At 44.1% G+C, this 7,638-nt stretch overlaps 1 pseudogene; it reads right to left on the reverse strand.

The window, feature by feature from the left end:
* The window catches only part of LOC119310678, a 20,132-nt pseudogene extending 12,955 nt beyond the window's left edge, over positions 1–7,177 (reverse strand).
* Between the last annotated feature and the right edge of the window lie 461 nt (positions 7,178–7,638).

Raw genomic sequence — 7,638 nt, forward strand, 5'->3', positions numbered from 1 at the left:
AAAAAAAAAGAAAATGATAGAAGTGTCCAAAAAATAAAAGAAAATAAGATTCCCATGTGATATGTGGTCTAGTTGTTAGCAAAATTTACAAACATGAATTTTCGACTTTTTTGCAAAATCTCACGAGGATTTGTAAAAATGGGCATAACTTTTGCATACGAACTCGGATGAAAAAGTTTTTTATATGAAAAAGCATCTACTCGAAAATTTACATCCGAATTTAACTGGGGGAACCCCGTTAAACATTTTCAAAATCCTCCAAAACCTAACAAAAAAAGATACGGGGCTTTTAAGATCTGGAGAGGCAAAAAAATTCAAAAAAAATCAAACTTACTAATGGCGCACCTGCCCATGGTGCGCCATTACTACCTTCCCGCCTTCAAAATTCAAAATAAATCAAAAAAATAAAAAAAGTTACTAATGGCACACCTGCCCATGGTGCGTCATTAGTATCTTCCCGCCTTCAAAATTCAAAATAAATAAAAAAATAAAAATAATAGTAATGGCGCACCTGCCCACGGTGCGCCATTACTATGTCGTGTATATGGCTGGGCGTGTCCTCTCCTCCTTACCTCTTCATTCTTCTCCTCCACTCCACCTCTCCTCCACTCCACCTCTCCATCGTCCCTTCTCTCCTCCACCATACTACCCTCCTCCTCTCCGGCGACCTCCTCCTCCTCCTCTCCGGCGACCTCCTCCTCCCTCCTCTCCTCCCCTCCCCTCGCCTCACGGTTTCTCCTCCCTCCTCTCAGGTGAGCTCCTCCTCCCTCCTCTCCGGTGAGCTCCTCCTTCCTCCTCTCCTCCCATCCCCTCATGGTTTCTCCTTCCTCTTCTCCGATGCTCCAGTGAACTCCTCTCCGGCGACGTCCTCCTCCTCTTCGGCGACGTAGGCGAGCGCCTCTGCGGTCACCTCCTCCTCCTCCTCTCCGGCGAACTCCTCTCCGGCAAAAGAACGTACAAGATCCAAAAACGGGAACAAATTTTGAAATAATATCGTGCAAAAAAACGAGCAAAAAATGGGCAAAAAAATCACGATCCAGATCCAAATTCAAAATTCAAAAATAGCAATGGCGCACGGTGGGGGTTAGACGGTGCGCCACTACTATTTTCCCGCCTTCAAAATTCAAAAATACTAATGGCGCACCGTGGCCTATACTAATGGCGCACTAGTGGCTTATACTAATGGCCCACCGTGGCCTATACTAATGGCGCACCAGTGGTGCGCCATTAGTATACCAGATACTTATGGCGCACCACTGGTGCGCCATTAGTAAAAAATACTAGTGGCGTGATACTAATGGCGCACCAGTAGTGCGCCATTAGTAGGCAAAACTGGTGCGCCATTACTAGGCCTTTTCCTAGTAGTGGCTGTCTCTAGAGCGTATCCCCAAAATGATAGCGGTAAATCGGTAAGAGACACCATAGATCGCACCATATCCAATAGAGTGCGATTACGACGTTTAGACACACCGTTACGCTGAGGTGTTCCAGGCGGCGTGAGTTGTGAAACGATTCCACATTTCCTTAAGTGCGTACCAAATTCGTGACTTAAATATTCTCTCCACGATCTGATCGTAAGAACTTTATTTTTCGGTCACGTTGATTCTCTACCTCATTCTGAAATTCCTTAAACTTTTCAAAGGTCTCAGACTTGTGTTTCATCAAGTAGACATACCATATCTACTTAAGTCATCAGTGAGAGTGAGAACATAACGATAGCCTCCGCGAGCCTCAACACTCATTGGACCGCACACATCAGTATGTATGATTTCCAATAAGTTGGTTGCTCGCTCCATTGTTCCAGAGAACGGAGTCTTGGTCATTTTGCCCATGAGGCATGGTTCACATGTGTCAAATGATTCATAATTGAGAGACTCTAAAAGTCCATCAGCATGGACCTTCTTCATGCGGTTGACACCAATGTTACCAAGGCGGCAGTGCCACCAGTATGTGGGACTATCGTTATCAACCTTACATATTCTGGTATTCACACTATGAATATGTGTAACATCACGTTCGAGATTCATCAAGAATAAACCATTGACCAACGGGGCATGACCATAAAACATGTCTCTCATATAAATAGAACAACCATTATTCTCGGATTTAAATGAGTAGCCATCTCGTAAACGAGATCCAGATACAATGTTCATGCTCAAAGCTGGCACTAAATAACAATTATTGAGGTTTAAAACTAATCCCGTAGGTAAATGTAGAGGTAGCGTGCCGACGGCGATCACATCGACCTTGGAACCATTTCCGACGCGCATCATCACCTCGTCCTTCGCCTGTCTCCGCTTATTCCCAGCTCCTGCTTTGAGTTACAAATATGAGCAACCGCACCGGTATCAAATACCCAGGAGCTACTACGAGTACTGGTAAGTCTATACATCAATTACGTGTATATCACATATACCTTTAGTGTTGCCGGCCTTCTTGTCTGCTAAGTATTTGGGGCAGTTCCGCTTCCAGTGACCCTTCCCTTTGCAATAAAAGCACTCAGTCTCAGGCTTGGGTCCATTCTTTGGCTTCTTCCCGGTAACTGGTTTACCGGGCGCGGCAACTCCCTTGTCGTCCTTCTTGAAGTTCTTCTTACCCTTGCCTTTCTTGAAACTAGTGGTTTTATTGACCATCAACACTTGATGCTCCTTTTTGATTTCCACCTCCGCTGACTTCAGCATTGAAAATACTTCAGCAATAGTTTTCATCATCCCCTGCATATTGTAGTTCATCACAAAGCTCTTGTAGCTAGGTGGGAGCGACTGAAGGATTCTGTCAATGACCGCCTCGTCCAGGAGGTTAATGTCCAGCTGGGACAAGCGGTTGTGCAACCCAGACATTTTGAGTATGTGCTCACTGACAGAACTATTTATCTCCATCTTGCAACTATAGAACTTGTCGGAGACTTCATATCTCTCGACCCGAGCATGAGCTTGGAAAACCATTTTCAGCTCCTTGAACATCTCATATGCTCCGTGTTGCTCAAAAAGTTTTTGGAGCCCCGGTTCTAAGCTGTAAAGCATGCCGCACTGAACGAGGGAGTAATCGTCAGCACGTGACTGCCAAGCGTTCATAACGTCTTGGTTCTCTGGGATGGGTGCTTCACCTACCGGTCCTTCTAGGACATATGCTTTCTTGGCAGCTATGAGGATGATCCTCAGGTTCCGAACCCAGTCCAAATAGTTGCTGCCATCATCTTTCATCTTGGTTTTCTCTAGGAACGCGTTGAAGTTGAGGTTGACATGAGTGTTGGCCATTTGATCTACAAGACATTTTTTTTGCAAAGGTTTTTAGACTAAGTTCATGATAATTAAGTTAATCTAATCAAATTATTTAATGAACTCCCACTCAGATTAGAGATCCCTCTAGTCATCTAAGTGATACATGATCCGAGTCAACTAGGCCGTGTCCGATCATCACGTGAGACGGACTAGTCATCATCGGTGAACATCTCCATGTTGATTGTATCTTCCATATGACTCATGTTCGACCTTTCGGTCTCTTGTGTTCCGAGGCCATGTCTGTACATGCTAGGCTCGTCAAGTTAACCTAAGTGTTTTGCATGTGTAAATCTATCTTACACCCGTTGTATGTGGACGTTGGAATCTATCACACCCGATCATCACGTGGTGCTTCGAAACAACGAACTTTTGCAACGGCGCACAGTTAGGGGGAACACTTTCATGAAATTATTATGAGGGATCATCTTATTTACTACCGTCGTTCTAAGCAAATAAGATGCAAAAACATGATAAACATCAGATGCAATCAAATAGTGACATGATATGGCCAATATCATATAACTCCTTTGATCTCCATCTTCGGGGCTCCATGCTCATCTTCGTCACCTGCATGACACCATGATCTCCATCATCGTGTCTCCATGAAGTTGCTCGCCAACTATTACTTCTACTACTATGGCTAACGGTTTAGCAATAAAGTAAAGTAATTACACGGCGTTTAATCATTAACATGCAGGTCATACAATAATTAAGACAACTCCTATGGCTCCTGCCGGTTGTCATACTCATCGACATGCAAGTCGTGATTCCTATTACGAGAACATGTTCTCATACATCACATATATATCATTCATCACAACTTTTGGCCATATCACATCACAAGGCATATGCTGCAAAAACAAGTTAGACGTCCTCTAATTGTTGTTGCATGTTTTTACGTGGCTGCAATAGGGTTCTTGCAAGAACGTTTCTTACCTACATAAAAGCCACAACGTGATATGCCAACTTCTATTTACCCTTCATAAGGACCCTTTTCATCGAATCCGCTCCAACTAAAGTGGGAGAGACAGACACCCACTAGCCACCTTGTGCAACTAGTGCATGTCAGTCGGTGGAACCTGTCTCACGTAAGCGTACGTGTAAGGTCGGTCTGGGCTGCTTCATCCCATGACGCTGCCGAAGCAAAATAAGACTAGTACTGGCAAGAAAGTTGACAACATCTACGCCCACAACAAATTTTTGTTCTACTCGTGCAAAGAGAACTATGCATAGACCTAGCTCATGATGCCACTGTTGGGGAACGTTGCAGAAAATAAAAAAATTCTATGCTTCACCAAGATCAATCTATGGAGTTCATCTAGCAACGAGAGAGAGGAGTGCATCTACATACCCTTGTAGATCGTGAGCGGAAGCATTCAAGAGAACGGGGTTGAGGGAGTCATACTCGTCGTGATCCAAATCACCGATGATCCTAGTGCTGAACGGATAGCACCTCCGCGTTCAACACACGTACGGTTGGGGAAGACGTCTCCTCCTTCTTGATCTAGCATGGTGGAAGGAGAGGTTGATGGAGATCCAGCAGCACGACGGCGTGGTGGTGGAAGCAGCAACGATCTCGGCAGGGCTTCGCCAAGCTCTATGAGAGGGAGAGGTGTTGCAAAGGGAGAGGGAGGCGCCAGGAGCATGGGGTGCGCAGCCCTCCCTCCCCCCTCTTTATATAGGGCCCCTAGGGGGCGGAGGCCCTAGGAGATCCAATCTCCAAGGGGGGCGGCGGCCAAGGGGGGTGGCTTGCCCCCAAGCTAAGTGCGGCGCCCCCCACCCCTAGGGTTTCCAACCCTAGGCACAGGGGGAGGCCCAAGGGGGGTGCACCAGCACACCAGGGGCTGGTTCCCTCCCCACTTCAGCCCATGGGGCCCTCCGGGATAGGTGGCCCCACCTAGTGGACCCCCGGGACCCTTCCGGTGGTCCCGGTACAATACCGGTGACCCCCAAAACTTTCCCGATGGCCGAAACTGGACTTCCTATATATAATTCTTCACCTCCGAACCATTCCGGAACTCCTCGTGACGTTAGGGATCTCATCCGGGACTCCAAAAAACTTTCAGGTTACTGCATACTAATATCTCTACGACCCTAGCGTCACCGAACCTTAAGTGTGTAGACCCTACGGGTTCGGGAGACATGCAGACATGACCGAGACGACTCTCCGGTCAATAACAAACAGCGGGATCTGGATACCCATGTTGGCTCCCACATGCTCCTCGATGATCTCATCGGATGAACCACGATGTCGAGGATTCAAGTAATCCCGTATACAATTCCCTTTGTCAATCAGTACGTTATTTGCCCGAGATTCGATCGTCGGTATCCCAACACCTCGTTCAATCTCGTTACCGGCAAGTCACTTTACTCGTACCTTAATGCATGATACCGTGACCAAACACTTGGTCACTTTAAGCTCATTATGATGATGCATTACCGAGTGGGTCCAGAGATACCTTTATAGTCACCCAGTTACGTTGTGACGTTTGGTACACCCAAAGCACTCCTACGGTATCCGGGAGTTACACGATCTCATGGTCTAAGGAAAAGATACTTGACATTGGAAAAGCTCTAGCAAACCAACTACATGATCTTGTGCTATGCTTAGGATTGGGTCTTGTCCATCACATCATTCTCCTAATGATGTGATCCCGTTATCAATGACATCCAATGTCCATAGTCAGGAAACCATGACTATCTATTCATCAACGAGCTAGTCAACTAGAGGGTTACTAGGGACATGTTGTGGTCTATGTATTCACACATGTATTACAATTTCTGGATAACACAATTATAGCATGAATAATTGAAAATTATCACGAACAAGGAAATATAATAATAATCATTTTATTATTGCCTCTAGGGCATATTTCCAACATTAGTATGAAGGCAAGTTTAGCACATGTAACAGGACAACCAATTATCGAGTTCAATGGTAAGAAAAAAATTCACACTGTACCAGAAGTGTAACATCATCAAGTTCAACATGGTCATGAGATTATAAAAGTTAACCCGTCCCGGAAGCAAAGCAACATCCAATTCAGCACGGTCATATGATTACCAAAGCTAATTAGCTAACATTAAGTTCAGTAATATGAGCTGGAACACAAGAGAGCAAAAGCCAACAGTGGCAATAGAGATAAAACTACGATGCCATAGCTTGGTTCAATTGCCTCCATGAGTGACATTCCATTTGAGATGTGACGCCAAAAATGACCAACAAAATATCAGTGACGTTTGTCCTGCTACCAGATGTCTCTGTTTTGTGCCTGGCAAATTTGGCAAAATTTCTCATAATTCTTAAATATATCACTTTAATAAGAAAACTGATACATGCACACATATGTAATGAAATTAAACTTGAGTAATGCAACAGTAGAGTGAAAGTCTCATGAATATGGGAAGAAATGTTACAAATGTTCTACGTCCTTTTGACACTACCAATCCAAAGTGATTATTTCTATGGGAATTTTTTAACGAGCTTTAGTTAAATTATGTTCTTGATGAATAACAGTGGCTCTGAACTGTACATGACCATAAGAAGTGCATCCATAGACAGACCCTTTTGCCTTTGATATTATGATACACAAAAATCCTTGATAAATAAAGTGTATCTAAGTCAGTAGTATAACAAACTACCTGGATAGACTGGGCCTCAATGGAACCTCCTAGAGTATTGATCCATACATGGCGTAGGTACACCACTACTGACCAACTACAACACCATGCTAACAGCCCGCCTTGCCGATACCTACCCGCCCACACTTGGTCCTCTTGCCCGGGACACTGCATAGCAGGCAACACATAAACTTGATCTCACAAACCTTAATAATTTTTCTGCTTGCAAAATAAAAGAGCATCTTCCTATACCACAAAGATGGGACGACGACCATCCCGGTCAGAGGAGGTAGTGTATGATTAAAAATGGTAGTTTGTTGTATTAAAAAATTGTAGAAATTGGGGTGGACATCTGTGGATCTACCATGTAAGGAATATACCGAACATAATTTGGTCTCACTATTGGTAGATCTTAGAGAACAACAAAGTATTACAGAAAACAAAACATGGGACCGTACATATTCTACATAACGCACCACTGCACCATATAGATACAAGATAGATCAATTAGAAGGGGCAACTTGTGCTCTATTTATGAGAGATATAAATCAAATAATATTGCAAGAGACTGAAAAATGATGGCAAGAACAAATCAAATAATATTGCAAGATACAACACATTACGAAAGATCATAACTCGACAAAGAAAACCAGGGACAGTAGATCCGCGGATGGCCACCGCAATTTCTACAATTATGCAAAATAAAATACAAGGTAAGAAAATCACTGAATTATAA

The sequence above is a fragment of the Triticum dicoccoides genome, chromosome 5B (assembly GCF_002162155.2).
Source record: "Triticum dicoccoides isolate Atlit2015 ecotype Zavitan chromosome 5B, WEW_v2.0, whole genome shotgun sequence".
Classification (NCBI taxonomy): Eukaryota; Viridiplantae; Streptophyta; class Magnoliopsida; order Poales; family Poaceae; genus Triticum; species Triticum dicoccoides.